Source organism: Mytilus trossulus, unplaced genomic scaffold (genome assembly GCF_036588685.1).
Source record: "Mytilus trossulus isolate FHL-02 unplaced genomic scaffold, PNRI_Mtr1.1.1.hap1 h1tg000103l__unscaffolded, whole genome shotgun sequence".
Lineage (NCBI taxonomy): Eukaryota > Metazoa > Mollusca > Bivalvia > Mytilida > Mytilidae > Mytilus > Mytilus trossulus.
This window is the reverse complement of record NW_026963296.1, coordinates 1,058,235-1,073,576: the sequence shown is the minus strand read 5'-3', so window position 1 is coordinate 1,073,576 and position 15,342 is coordinate 1,058,235.

Genomic DNA, 15,342 nt, shown 5'->3' with positions numbered 1-15,342 from the left:
AATGATGCTAAAATGAGTTATATTAGCCGTTTTTGTATACATATGAGACATATAAGTACAATAATAATTAGATTAATCTAAAATTATCTAAATATGTTATTATAAATAGTTTAAGCATCATCATTTATTCAGTTTGCTCCGTTATTTTACGTCAATTTAATAGTGCGTTTATATATTGGAACGGCAAATAATGCCATCACCTAGAGCGCTTCGATCCAAAATAATTGCCGTATTTGTCCTATTAGAATCGAAATAATTCATGGGGGCTTGAATATATCTAGATTTTACCACGGGTTGTCCCTTTATGCCGATATTTTACCCCTCGCTATCGCTCAGGGTAAAATATTTGTCATAAAGGGCCAACCCGTGGTAAAATCACGATATATTCAAGCCCCCATGAATTATTTCTTAATTATACCACATCTTCTTATATGTAAGAAGACAGCAACCGACAGCAAGGAAAATAATTCACTATGTTAAGTTTAGATTAAGCACATTCTATTTTCAAAACACAAATTTGATAAGACACAAGTCACCTGTTGTTTAGTGGTTGTCATTTGTTGATGCGGTATATAACGTCAGGAACCTGTTGTTCAGTGGTTGTCATTTGTTGATGCGGTTCATAAAGTCAGGAACCTGTTGTTCAGTGGTTGTCATTTGTTGATGCAGCTCATAAAGTCAGGAACCTGTTGTTCAGTGGTTGTCATTTGTTGATGCGGTTCATAAAGTCAGGAACCTGTTGTTCAGTGGTTGTCGTTTGTTAATGCGGTTCATAAAGTCAGGAACCTGTTGTTCAGTGGTTGTCATTTGTTGATGCGGTTCATAAAGTCAGGTACCTGTTGTTCAGTGGTTGTCGTTTGTTAATGCGGTTCATAAAGTCAGGAACCTGTTGTTCAGTGGTTGTCGTTTGTTGATGCGGTTCATGAAGTCAGGAACCTGTTGTTCAGTGGTTGTCGTTTGTTGATGCAGTTCATGAAGTCATGAACCTGTTGTTCAGTGGTTGTCGTTTGTTAATGCGGTTCATAAAGTCAGGAACCTGTTGTTCAGTGGTTGTCGTTTGTTAATGCGGTTCATAAAGTCAGGAACATGTTGTTCAGTGGTTGTCGGTTGTTGATGCGGTTCATAAAGTCAGGAACCTGTTGTTCAGTGGTTGTCGTTTGTTAATGCGGTTCATAAAGTCAGGAACCTGTTGTTCAGTGGTTGTCGTTTGTTGATGCGGTTCATGAAGTCAGGAACCTGTTGTTCAGTGGTTGTCGTTTGTTAATGTGGTTCATAAAGTCGGAAATCTGTTGTTCAGTGATTGTCGTTTATTGATGTGGTTCATAAGTGTTCCTCGTTTCTTGTTTTTTATATGGATCAGACTGATGGTTTTTCTGTTTGAATGATTTTACACTAGCCATTGTTTGTACCCTTCATAGATTTCTGTTCGATGAGGGCCAAGGTTCTGTGTTGATTGCCATATTTGACCTATAATGCTGTTTACTAATTGTAATTTGGACGGAGAGTTGTCTCATTGGCACTCATACCACATCTTCTAATTTATCTACTTTATGGAATATTTTCCTCGCAACATATAGGCTTTTTAAACAAATCTTTTATCCGCTTTCAGTATGATTTATAAAAATAGAGGTTACAATGCTGAAAAGATTAAAAAGGAATTATTGACAATGAGATAGTTTATATGGAAAGTAAAATCAACAAATAAAAAATTGCCATTAACATGATTAAAGTGTGAACTATGTATTGTGTTTTGACTAATATCTTAAAACTTTTGTGGGAAAAATTGAACACTATAAATATGTAACTTAAAAACCCGCTATCTAAATTGTTTGGCGGAAAATGTAAGCAGTTATACTGGTTAAACACTAAGGGAAGTACACCGTTTGGTACGTGTATAAGAAAATTACAATCTTTTAAATAAATATTTACAAACACGCACTTTTACTTATATTGAGTACTGTTGCTACATAAGACACTTAGAGCCATATTGGACAGATGTTAAAAGTAAATAAGATGTCAAATATTATTTTGAATAAGAAAATATTTAAATTGTGTTTATATTGCTCTAATATTTGCAAAAGGACGAAATTTAAAGTATTATAATTAAATATTAATACGATACTTCCCCTAAATGTACATACTATATTCTTTGTAAACTTTAAAAGTCTAAAAAGCTTTTATCCACTCTTTTATATTTTAAAATATGATGTATATTTTTTTTAAATCTTAGCAGGATGTACGGATTTGACTCCGGTGTAGACCCGTAACGGTAAAAGCTTTTTTGTAGATAATTTTTATAAACTTAGTTTCAATCCTTTTTAAGAGACACTCCCACTCTGGCTTAGGTAGCAACCATTTGATTTTCAGGGGGGGGGCTATGGTTTTTTTTGGAAAAAAAAGTTTTTTCCAGGTTTTAGTGAAAAAAATAATTTGTTTTGGACCCTGAGAAAAAAAAATGTTTGGTTCACCCTCAGCTGCCACTATATGTAATGTTAAAATTGAAAGAAAAAAATTGTTTTCGGTTTGTCGCTAAAAAAATAGATTGTTCTTCGCCGAAAGGCGAAAAAAAAGTTTGCACCGAAAAAAAACCCATAGCCCCCCCCCCCCCCCCCCCACCCCCCACCCCCCCACCCCCCGAAAATCAAATGGTTGCTGCCTTACTTTGTTGCTACTATTTATTAATTGTCAGATGCTAATTATAACTTATGTAGTTTACCTACACAATGTAAGATGGGCCAAATATAAAGAAATAGGTCACACACACACACACACCAACACACACACACACACCAACACACAAACACACACACACACACACACACAACACAACAACAACACCAAACCAAAGAATAGTAAATAATGTCGGGGGAGGGGGTGGGGTTAAAAATAACACAAATCACAAAAATATAAAGAATTGAGAATATGACTTAAGTTACATATATAAACTGTGGTTATTGTCAAAGCAAGAACACGTCAAATAAACGAAAATGATTTAAAATATTAAAGATGATAGTATTACACACCAAAAAAAGTTTAAAAAGGAGGTCCATTTAGTGTACGTTCAAATACTTATTCTGTGCTGATCTTGAACTCGATACATGAATCCATTCTTTACGAGACATTTCAATAAGATTATATTGGACTGTATCATAATTAATTGTAGTTTTCTCGTTTGAATTGTTTTACATTGTCTTATCGCGGCCTTTTATAGCTGACTATGCGGTATAGGCTTTGCTCATTGTTGAAGGCCGTACGGTGATCTATAGTTGTTAATGTTTGTGTCTTTTTGGTCTTTTGTGGATAGTTGTCTCATTGTCAATCATACCACATATTTTTTTTTATATGTAATTCATATACGCTAAGTATCGAGTTTCTGCAATTTTGTATCATATTTGTTTTTCAAAGTTTCGAGCATATATGGATTTAACTGATGTATACTTGCTGGCTTTATGTCCAGTGGAAAATATTTCAGATTAGATACTCGTTTTCTTGACGTTGAATTAATTACTTAAAAAGTAACAAGTATTCCTTTTTAGGCTGTCAGAATAGAAGTAGTTTTGACTTATCCATTGCGAATGTAATCGTTACACTGACGGGAGATTTATTGAGCAAACACGTAAGGTTTCTACGTTTAGGCACGGACCATCATCATCTTTTCTTTAGGAAGGCACGTTTTTTTTTTTGTTTTTTTTTATTTCTACGGACAATCGGTTTTCCCCCCGACTTCATAAAAAAACACCTTCAGTTTGAACTAGATACGTCAAGATTACGAACTTAGTTTTTACATTTAAAATCGTATTTATCCCCCCTAATTTTCAGTGATAGCAAACTATTTTCATCCCCCTTTTTCCAGGAATTTAACAAAAGTAAAACTATTAATTAAAAACAAAAATACCCTCTCCCCCAAGAGATGAAAGAAAGATGCTTGACAACAAATCTGCTTGTGTTCATTGATTTGAAAGCTTATGAAGAATGAACTATAATTGAAGGGTTTTCACGATATACTCCAGTTCGGTAGTTGGGCTTAGACGGTTGCGTGCTGAGTTGAACAATGAACCGTATGTAATATATTGATGACAGAATAAAATGATTTAATTAGGTAAACAAACTGTCGAAATGTGACATGTAAAATGGATAATAGGTTTTAAATTGAAGTGTACGTTAATTTAAAGATTTTCGGCATTAAACAAGGACTGACTTGTGCATGTTTTAAGTAACAAATCAGATAATTCTGTGATATAACTAAACAAACAAGTGTATATATATGATATCAATACTAGTATATATTTCAAGATGGTTGAGCGTTTTAAAGCTTATTACCCGCACCATATTGTTTTTGGTCTGTCTCAATGTCTACAGTCAGGAGTTTGGAATGTTATGACTGCCTTATTTTGACCACTGCATATAGTTATGTGACCACTGCAGATATAAGAGGCTATCATCAGCATAAGGCAGTCATGGCGTTCCATACTTTTGTTGAACCGACTAGCAGCTACTGTTGAAATCATCTCGGCCGATTATGTACCTTCATCTAGAGAGTAGGCTAACGGATTCTACCGAGGATTACCAAATGGCAGCTACTTCTGAAGTCATCTACAATCACACCACATCTTCTATTTATACTAACTGATGGACACTAGCTATGCTTTAATATTCAATTATCCTGCAAGTTATTATCAGTCTTACTTAAATAAATATGTTTTACGAAGTGTATAAAAGCATGCATGCTTTTTGCTGAAATATTTATTTCTGATGTATTTTTTCCCATTTAATGTAATGTATTCTTTCGATCAATGTTAAATTGGTTTCTTTTACTGCACCAAAATTTCGTTTTTTAGGCAACGAATAAAAGTTTGTTTTTCTAAGACAATGTAAAGATTTGTTTTTCAATAAATAATCTGTTTTAATTTCAATTCGTTTCTGTACTGTAAATTATGTTTTTTTGTCGATGTCATTGTGTACACGTAAGGTTGATTTTTTCCAAACGACCAAAATCCTATGAAAATAACAGAAAATATTTTTCAGGCAATGAAAAGCTCCTTTCATGCATCACATATAATATATGGTTAAGTCCGAAAATGACGGATACTTGGGAAGAAGGAGGAGAAGGGAATACGAATTTGAATTTTTGTTCCTGTGTTACATATTTGTTTTTCGTTCTTTTTTGTTTAACATTTAAAATTAGTTTTTCTCGTTTGAATTGTTTTACATTTGTGAATTCTTTGCCTTTTGTAGCTGACTATGAGGTTAATGTGGGCTTTGTTCATTGGCACAGACCGTACGATGACCTATAACTATTAATGTCTGTGTCATTTGGTCTCTTGTGGAGAGTTGTCACATTGGCTGGCAATCGTAGGTCACATATTCTTTTTTTTTATGACGTGCAATTTATAAAAAAAAAGTCGGTCATATGTCTGTATCGATTTAATAAAAAAAAAAAAAAAAAGGAGATTCAGTTAATGAAATATTTGCCATTCTCTATTTTTATTGTGTTTGTCCATTTGTGTCTATTTAAGAAATAATTGACGCAGGCTATACTTTGTTGTAGTTTTAACATGGGTAGGCATTACATTCGTGATTATTTTTGCCCAAGCGATAGTGAGGTAGTCAATGTACGCATGTGCAAACAAATTTTATTGGATTTAGAGCATAGGTTTGTTCACAAAGCGAAAGACGCACGTCATATTAGAATCTTAATTTAATTCTTTACCTATCGTTGTCTGTTGTGTACACCCTTTACATACTTTCGTAATTGCAAATGATACAAAGTATTACTTAAATACTGACTTAGAAATTACCAACTACTATACAGTAAAGCCCACTAAGGTTTATTTCAAAGTATTTTGAAAGACCACAGGAAAGACCAAAACTAGATAACCAACTTCACGCCTTCATAGGGTATAGTCTTGTATCGAGACCAACTTTGAGTAAAAAATGTGCTTACAAAGGGGTTTCGGATAATGCAATATTGAACGCTTTTTAATCAAAGGTTATATTGAAATTACATTTCAAAATACTTAATGATTGAAATATATTGTTTCAGACTAAACTTTAAATTTTAACACTTTTTGTAAATTAAAGACTAATATATATTTTTTTTTATCTCAAGAATGCAAAATTACTAAAGAAACAAAGTATGATATGAGTTCATGTTCTCCTAAATGGGACCTCGATAAAAAAAAACTCTCTGTAATTAATTTTCAGTAGGCGATTGATGGAAAACAGTGTGAAGAAAAAAATCCTAAATTGTAACCACTTTAAACATTCGTTTCAAATCAGTTATTTTAAACAGTTTAATTCAAATGTATATTGAACAAACTACAGTTATACAGTTTTATGAATTTATTAAAAGATCAAAATTCGATATCAAACAATTATTAAAGTTTTGCGCTTTGATATGATTATTGACTATTACTCTTGAGTTTCAACAATTGCACAAAATGTTACAAAAGAGATTCAGTTATAAAGAATTTTGTAAATGCGTCATTTAAGGCCATATCTGTTTTTAATTTGTTTCGCGCCAAAACAAATGTTCAAAATTGTACAGCCAGCAATTGCAAAAGAAGAATATGATGATTTCAAACATTACTGCATCTTCGCTAGCCAAGGGTTACGATTCACTCCCGCTCTCTTCACGTGAAGAGAGCGGAAGTGGATCGTAACCCTTGGCTAGCGAAGATGTGAAGAGTGCGAGAGTGGATCGTAACCCTTGGCTAGCGAAGATGTGAAGAGTGCGAGAGTGGATCGTAACCCTTGGCTAGCGAAGATGTGAAGAGTGCGAGAGTGGATCGTAACCCTTGGCTAGCGAAGATGTGAAGAGTGCGAGAGTGGATCGTACTGAACCCTTGGCTAGCGAAGATGTGAAGAGTGCGAGAGTGGATCGTAACCCTTGGCTAGCGAAGATGTGAAGAGTGCGAGAGTGGATCGTAACCCTTGGCTAGCGAAGATGTGAAGAGTGCGAGAGTGGATCGTAACCCTTGGCTAGCGAAGATGTGAAGAGTGCGAGAGTGGATCGTAACCCTTAGCTAGCGAAGATGTGAAGAGTGCGAGAGTGGATCGTAACCCTTGGCTAGCGAAGATGACATTACTGAGGGTCTGGCTGGGATTTACAGTATGGAGAATAGTAGGTTAAAAGTGCAGAATTAAGACACAAAATACAACGAATAGAGGAATATTATCGACGAAGGAAAAATGATAGAGGATTTGATTTTTTGTTAATTTTTTTTGTGTTTTAACGCCACTTTTAATAAAACCGTTTTGGGATTATTTCGTGGAGGCCAGTTTTTATTGGCGGAGGAAGCCGAAGTGCCCGGAGAAACCAAGAGACCTTCGATAGGAAAAAAGATCCAAAAAAAAAAGATAGAAAAACAGAAAACAAAAAGGAAAACTGACAATCCAAGTCAATTAAGATTGGAGTCGGATAAGTGCATTAATATAAAAAAATATTGAAAAATTACCGTAAAAAAAAGAATACAGACATGAAGAAACTCCATGCATTCAGACCTTCATTTATTGACGAAAATTGGAATCTCTATCTATTACTTTTTAATATGTATCCGATTTATAGATTTATCATCATGTATAAATTTTAAAATAAAAAGTGAATTTCAAATGCTGTTCTATTTTCAAACCGAATCATGTGTGAAAGTTTCATGTGGTTAAACGAATGATTTATTACATCTCATTTTATGGATATGAACATCAATGAAATTTTAGTTTGTACACGTATATCATAATCAATAAGAGGAAAAAAGGAGACTGAAAAACTGAGTGAAATCGCTATGAAATCATATTTATATATAAAAGTTGATTTGACGTAGGAACCAAGAACACATGCACTCGGAAAAAAGACTTCATGTAACTGTCCCAAGTCAGGCGCCTGTAATTTAGTGGTTGTTGTTGTTTAATGTACATCATTTCTTTTTTCGGTCACAGTTTTGTACACAATTCAGGCCGTTTCAGTTTTCTTTTTCATTTCTGGACTTTTTATAACTGACTATGCGGTATATGGAGCCTATGGACCGTCAGCGACTTAGTTGGTTTTTTTTTTATAAAAAGATATTCTGGTGCCAATATCACCGACCGTGCAAGGGCTGGATGTAGCCAGTCAAGGTCGTTAAAAAACTTCCATTTGTTGTTGTCAGAATGAATGTGGTCGAATGAACTTAATTTTTTTTTGCTTTTGAGCAATTCACTATGCTATGGAATATTAATCCCCTAAAAAAACCATGTAAAGAAATTTTTCATTTTTATTTCTGAAATCTAAATAGGGTAAAATTGTTCCTCGATCCCCCTTTCCCATATTCCAAAAAAATCTCAATTTAAATACGAATGGAGTTTGCAACAATAACCACTCATTTAAATACATCATAAAATATTAAATTAAAAAATGTCATACAGTCATGGTTAAAATTAATATTTATTAATAGTAACTTTAAAAAACGAGTGCACACACTGAAATGTCTCGCCTTCTTAACTAATCATTGATATAATGTTGAAAGTCCTAAATATAAAGATTTATTACAGCTGTCTCATAAACTTAACATTAACCAAGATAACTAAACATTGACCAATGAATCATGAAAATGAAGTCAAGGTCAGATGATCCATGCCAGGCAGACAATTTAACAATTCTTCCATACAACAAATATAGTTGACCTATTGCTTATTGTTTTATAAAAACAGACCAAAACACAAAACTTAACACTGAGCAATGAACTGTGAAAATGAGGTCGAGGACAAATTAAACCTATGCGACTGATCATAAAACATTTCCATACACCAAATACAGTTGACCTATGGGATATAGTATTAGATAAATAGACCAAAACTCAAAAACTTAACTTTGACCACTGAACCATGAAAATAAGGTCAAGGTCAGATGACATATGCCCGCTAGACATGTACACCTTACAATAATGCCATACAATAAATATAGTAGAGCTTTTGCATAAACTATGAGAAAAACAGAGACAAAACACAAAAACTTAACTATAACAACTGATCCATGAAAATGAGGTCAAGGTCAGATGACACCTGCCAGTTGGACATGTACACCTTACAGTCCTTCCATACACCGAATATACTAGACCTATTGCTTATAGTATCTGACATGGACTTGATCACCAAAACTTAACCTTGTTCATTGATCCATGAAATGAGGTCAAGGTCAAGTGAGAACTGTATGACGGACATGAGGACCTTACAAGGAACGCATATACCAAATATAGTTATCTTATTACTTATAATCAAAGAGAATTTAACATTACAAAAAAATTGAACTTTTTTTTCAAGTGGTAACTGAACCATGAAAATGAGATCATTGGACATGTTACTGACGGAAACTTCGTAGCATGAGGCATCTATATACAAAGTATGAAGCATCCAGATCTTCCACCTTCTAAAATATAAAGCTTTTAAGAAGTGAGCTAACCGCCGTAGCTGCCGCCGCCGGATCACTATCCCTATGTCGAGCTTTCTGCAACAAAAGTTGCAGGCTCGACAAAAATTACAGCTAATCAGGTCAAGACAATCATCATTTCTTGATACATAATTTTCAAACAGTGTAAGGGAGGTAATCAAACATATATATTTATATATATAACAGTATTCTTTCAATGGAATTGCATAACCTCCCTTACACTTAATTGTCTAAATTGTCCTTTAATCAGAAAAATCCTTGTTTTTCCTCCTATTTGCTAAACGATTAAAACCATAACACCCCATAACCATGCCTTTGTAGTATGGAAACTTGTGGTATAATTTCAGAGAGAAAAACACAAGTTAATGTATGTAAACTAGAAAAATGCTTTTTTTTGGCCCCTTATTCCTACATGTTCAGAGAAATAAACACCAAACTCAATCCCAGCCTCCCTTTTGTTATTTGGAACATTGTGGTACAATGTCACAGAGATTCATAAAGTTGCACACAAGTTATTGTCCTGAAACATGATTGTTTTTGGCTCCTTTTTGGCTCCTTTTTGGCCCTTAATTCCAAGAGTTTGCCCATTAACCCTAAAAATAAATCCCAACCTTCTACTTATGGTATTAAACATTGTGGTACAATTTCAGAGCAATCGAAATACTGATACACAACGTATTGTCCTAGATGCTTATAAACCTTTGGGACCATAACCCCCAAAATGAGTCCCAATCTTCCTTTTATGATCATAAACAATGTGTTAAAATTTTATAGATTACTATTTACTTATACTCAAGTTATTATCTAGAAACCATCGGCCTTTGGACGTTGCTGACGACAACGATGGCGGGATACCAATTGCAATATACGACCATTTTTTTTTTTTTAATTTTTGAGGTCGTATAAAATTCTTTACATTGTGATCTTGTTTTCAAGCTACATGTACGTTATATGTGTTATAAATAAGAATGAAGAACAGCAATACCAGTTCTTGAAGGGACATAAAATACACAAATTAAGTTAGCACAGGCTTAGGATAAAACAAGTTACTGAAAGCAAGCATAAAACAACCTGCTGATAATTATAGTATAACTAATCGCCGTATTTGAATATAGAAAAATAAGACAACGCGTGACCGAACGACGCATGGATTAAACGAGTGCGCAGCACGAGTTTAATCCATAGCGGCATTTGGTCACAAGTTGTTTTATTTTTGAAATGAAATTTATTAGGACAATATCAGCCAATCAAATTGCGAGAAATTACTCTAAATCAGGATAATCTCCTTTCATCTACATCTATATCGTTCAAATGCAAAGGGTCTAAGACCCATCACGCAAGTACCGGTACTAATTTGGTCATTCAATATGGAGCTCATTAAAAACCTGTTTTACATGTGAAATTAAAATCAAATGTTTGTTGCGGGACTACTCTTAAATAAGATGTGAGGCTGTTCTTAAATGTCTCTGCCTCTTCTATATTTAACAGTCTTATTGGTAGGTATTCCAGTCTTTGATGGTACGTGGAAAGAAGTTGTATTTGTAGGTGTTTGTTGAAGTTTGAAGGTTTCTAAAATTGCTTCGGTGGTATTGCCGTGTTGTCCTGCCTTGTTGTTCTACATAATCTGGAATATTTATGGCTATCTTTTCATGTAAAGCTTTGTAAAACAAGCAAAGCCTTTTTATTTTCCGTCTTTTTTTCTAATGATGGTAGTTTTAGCTCCTTCAGTAGACTAGTAACTGACCTAGGTTCTCTGTTGTATTGATGTTTGATGAAACGTGCTGATCTTCTATGCACCATTTCTATTTGTTTGATGTGATTTTCTTGGTATGGATTCCATGCACTGCTTGCATATTCGACGTTTATCAGTGAGTGTACTTCAGAGTAGATTCTTGTTGCATCTTTGTAATTTGTAAATCCAGATACTAGTATCACAACTAAAGATTTCATTGACTTTATCAAAAACCATTATTTGTAATATTTCTTTTTTGCTTTTCAAATCCAATAGTCAATAATCCAAGTGTTGCTACTAGCAATCATGAACTAGCACTGATGTAAACGTTTTTATGGGCTTTTCTCATTGTGAAAGGAAGTACAATGACCTTCAGCTTCTTATTTCTGTTTAACTTGGTCTCTTGTGAAGAGTTGTCTAATTGGCAATCATACCATATTTTCTTCTTTAAAATGTTAAAGTTACTTTAAAGTAGTGTTTCTTTGCATTCAGATTTTTGTTAAGTGCATTGCATCAGGATTTTGTATCTTGAATTTATTTGCTGTATTCCTAAACTGTATCCACCTCATATGTTTATCTCTAAAGTGAGGTCTTTTAAAATTGAATATGATTGTTTTACTTTTGGTTTTAATTGTTGGAGGAAACTGGTGTACACTAAGAGTACCATAGGCATTTGGAAAGAACACTGGCGTTCTCAGTAAATGAAGACCAGGAAAACTGGTATTCTCAGTAATGGCGTTCTCAGTAAATGAAGACCAGGAAAACTGGTATTCTCATCAGTACGTTCTCAGTCAATTCAGACCAGGAAAACTGGTATTCTCAGTACTGGCGTTCTCAGTAAATGAAGACCGGGAAAACTGGTATTCTCAGTACATTCTCAGTCAATTCAGACCAGGAAGACTGGCATTCTCAGTAAATGAAGACCATGAAAACTGGCGTTCTCAGCCAATTAAGACCAGGAAAACTGGCGTTCTCAGTAAATGAAGAATAGGAAAACTGGCGTTCTCACTCAATTAAGACCAGGAAAACTGGCGTTCTCAGTCAATTAGGACAAGGACTACTGGTGTTCTCAGTCAATTAAGACCAGGAAAATTGGCATTCTCAGTAAATGAAGACTAGGAAAACTGGCATTCTCAGTAAATGAAGACCAGGAAAACTGGCATTCTCATCAAATGTAGACCAGTAAAACTGGCTTTCTCAGTAAATGTAGACCAGGAAAACTGGCGTTCTCAGTCACTTCAGACCAGGAAAACTGGCATTCTCAGTAAATGAAGACCAGGAAAACTGGCGTTCTCAGTCAATTTAGACTAGGACTACTGGCGTTCTCAGTCAATTACGACCAGGAAAACTGACGTTCTCAGTCAATTTAGACCAGAGAAATTGGCATTCTCATTAAATTAAGACCAGGAAAACTGGCGTTCTCAGAAAATGATGACCAGGAAAACTGGTATTCTAAGTACGTTCTCAGTCAATTCAGACCAGGAAAACTGGCATTATCGGAAAATGAAGACCAGGAAAACTGGCATTCTCAGTCAATTAAGACCAGGAAAACTGGCGTTCTCAGTCAATTAAGACCAGGAAAACTGACGTTCTCAGTCAATTTAGACCAGAGAAATTATTGGCATTCTCAGTAAATGAAGACCAGGAAAACTGGCGTTCTCAGAAAATGAAGACCAGGAAAACTGGTATTCTCAGTAAATTCTCCGTCAATTCAGACCAGGATAACTGGCGTTCTCAGTCAATTCAGACCAGGAAAACTGTCGTTCTCAGTCAATGAAGACCAGTAAAACTGGCGTTCTAAATAAATAAAGACCAGGAAAACTGGCATTCTAAATCAATGAAGACCAGGAAAACTGGCATTCTCAGTAAATGTATACCAGGAAAACTGGCGTTCTCAGTCAATTAAGACCAGGACTACTGGCGTTCTCAGTCAATTAAGACCAGGAAAATTGTCATTCTTAGTAAATGAAGACTAGGAAAACTGGCATTCTCAGTAAATGTAGACCAGGACTACTGGCGCTCTCAGTAAATTAAGACCAGGAAAACTGGCATTCTCAGTAAAAAAAGGACCAGGAAAACTGGCATTCTCAGTAAATGTAGACCAGGAAAACTGGCATTCTCAGTAAATGAAGACCAGGTAAACTGGCGTTCTCAGTCAATTAAGACCAGTTCTACTGGCGTTCTCAGTAAATGAAGACCAGGAAAACTGGAGTTTTCAGACAAATAAGACCAGGACTACTGGCATTCTCAGTAAAGGGAGACCAGGAAAACTGGCGTTCTCAGTCAATTCAGACCAGGAAAACTGTCGTTCTTATTGAATAAAGACCAGTAAAACAGGTGTTCTCAGTCAATTAAGACCAGTAAAACTGGCGTTCTCAGTCAATGAAGACCAGTTAAACTGGTGTTCTCAGTAAATGAAGACCAGTAAAACTGGTGTTTTCAGTCAATGAAGACCAGGAAAATTGGCATTCTCAGTAAATGAAGACCAGCAAAAATGGTATTCTCAGTAAATGAAGACCAGGAAAACTGGCATTCTTATTAAAAAAGACCAGTAAAACAGGCGTTCTCAGTCAATGAAGACCAGTAAAACTGGCATTCTCAATAAATGAAGACCAGGAAAACTGGTGATCTCAGTCAATTGATACCAGGAAAACTGGCGTTCTCAGTAAATGAAGACAAGGAAAACTGGCATTCTCAGTAAATGAAGACCAGGAAAACTGACGTTCTCAGTCAATTAAGACAAGCTAATGAGGCCCCTTCCTTAAATGAATATGACTGGGTTAGGGTATCAAAAGGTCAAATTAAATGTACTTCAATTGGGAAAATATTGCATCAATTTTTATTTCAAAATGATATGCTCATGAATACTTCACGAGCGATAAATACATGTACTCTAAATAGACACAATCAGTAATCAACAATAACAGTCAGAAATATTCATCAAATAAAAATAAAACTCTTATCAATAACTGAGCTGCATCGGAGAAATCCATCTTATGTAAATAGTTATCAAAGGTACCAGGATTATAATTTAGAACGCCAGACGCGCGTTTCGTCTACATAAGACGCATCAGTGACGCTCATATCAAAATATTTATAAACCCAAACAAAGTACAAAGTTGAAGAGCATTCAGGATCCAAAATTTCAAAAAGTTGTGCCAAATACAGCTAAGGTAATCTACGACTGGGATAAGAAAATCCTTAGTTTTTTCGAAAAATTCAAAGCTTTGTAAACAGGAAATTTATAAAAATGACCGCATTATTGATATTCATGTCAACAACGAAGTGTTGAATACTGGGCTGGTGATACCCTCGGCGAAATGTCCACCAGCAGTGGCATCGACCCAATGGTGTAAAACATCTGTAAACTTATTTGTATAAAATAAATATCTATGCAGAGTTTTTAACTCATTGGAAATTGAAGAAAACCCTAAAACACAGACTAAATTAATCTTTGATATCGTATTTGAATGTTCCAAAACCAATCAAAGTCTAAAACATGTACATGTATACTTGCACTTGCATAAGGTCAATTTCTATCCCATGCAGGTCAACTATACTTTACTTTTTATTTTTCTGAGAAGTGATCTTGATATAGATTGATAGATAAAATCATCTTTGACCACAAAATTAAACATAAAAGATGAAACATTGGTATCTTGTTGAACAAGGTATTTCTTCACGACTTTATGTTCTTTAAAAATACTTTGTTTATTAATTTGTGCTGAAAGAATTCACGAAGAATAATTTCCTTACATAAAAAACAGCAAAACAATGGTTATTTTTCTTGATCCATGTGGAGCCAACGCAAATTACCCTCCCCTGTCATAAACTATCCCTAGAACTGATGATAAATAAATCATGTGATTTGTGTAAAAAAAACAATCTAATGATTCCAATTTTTTTCTCTGAAATGGCTAAGACAATTAATGATTTAATCATTATAATTATAACACAATAAAAACAAAACATTAATAAACAATCCCAAAATAATAAATGTTAGAACTAAAAAATATTTTCTTGGTTGCTCTAATTTACATATTCAAAATCACTATCATTTAAGTGTTTTATCAAACAATCATATGACAAATGATACCAAGAAGTAAAATGACAATATACATTTGTTATTTACATATTAAAATAATAGATAAAATAATATTTATACACCAAAACTTTATTGAATGTAAAA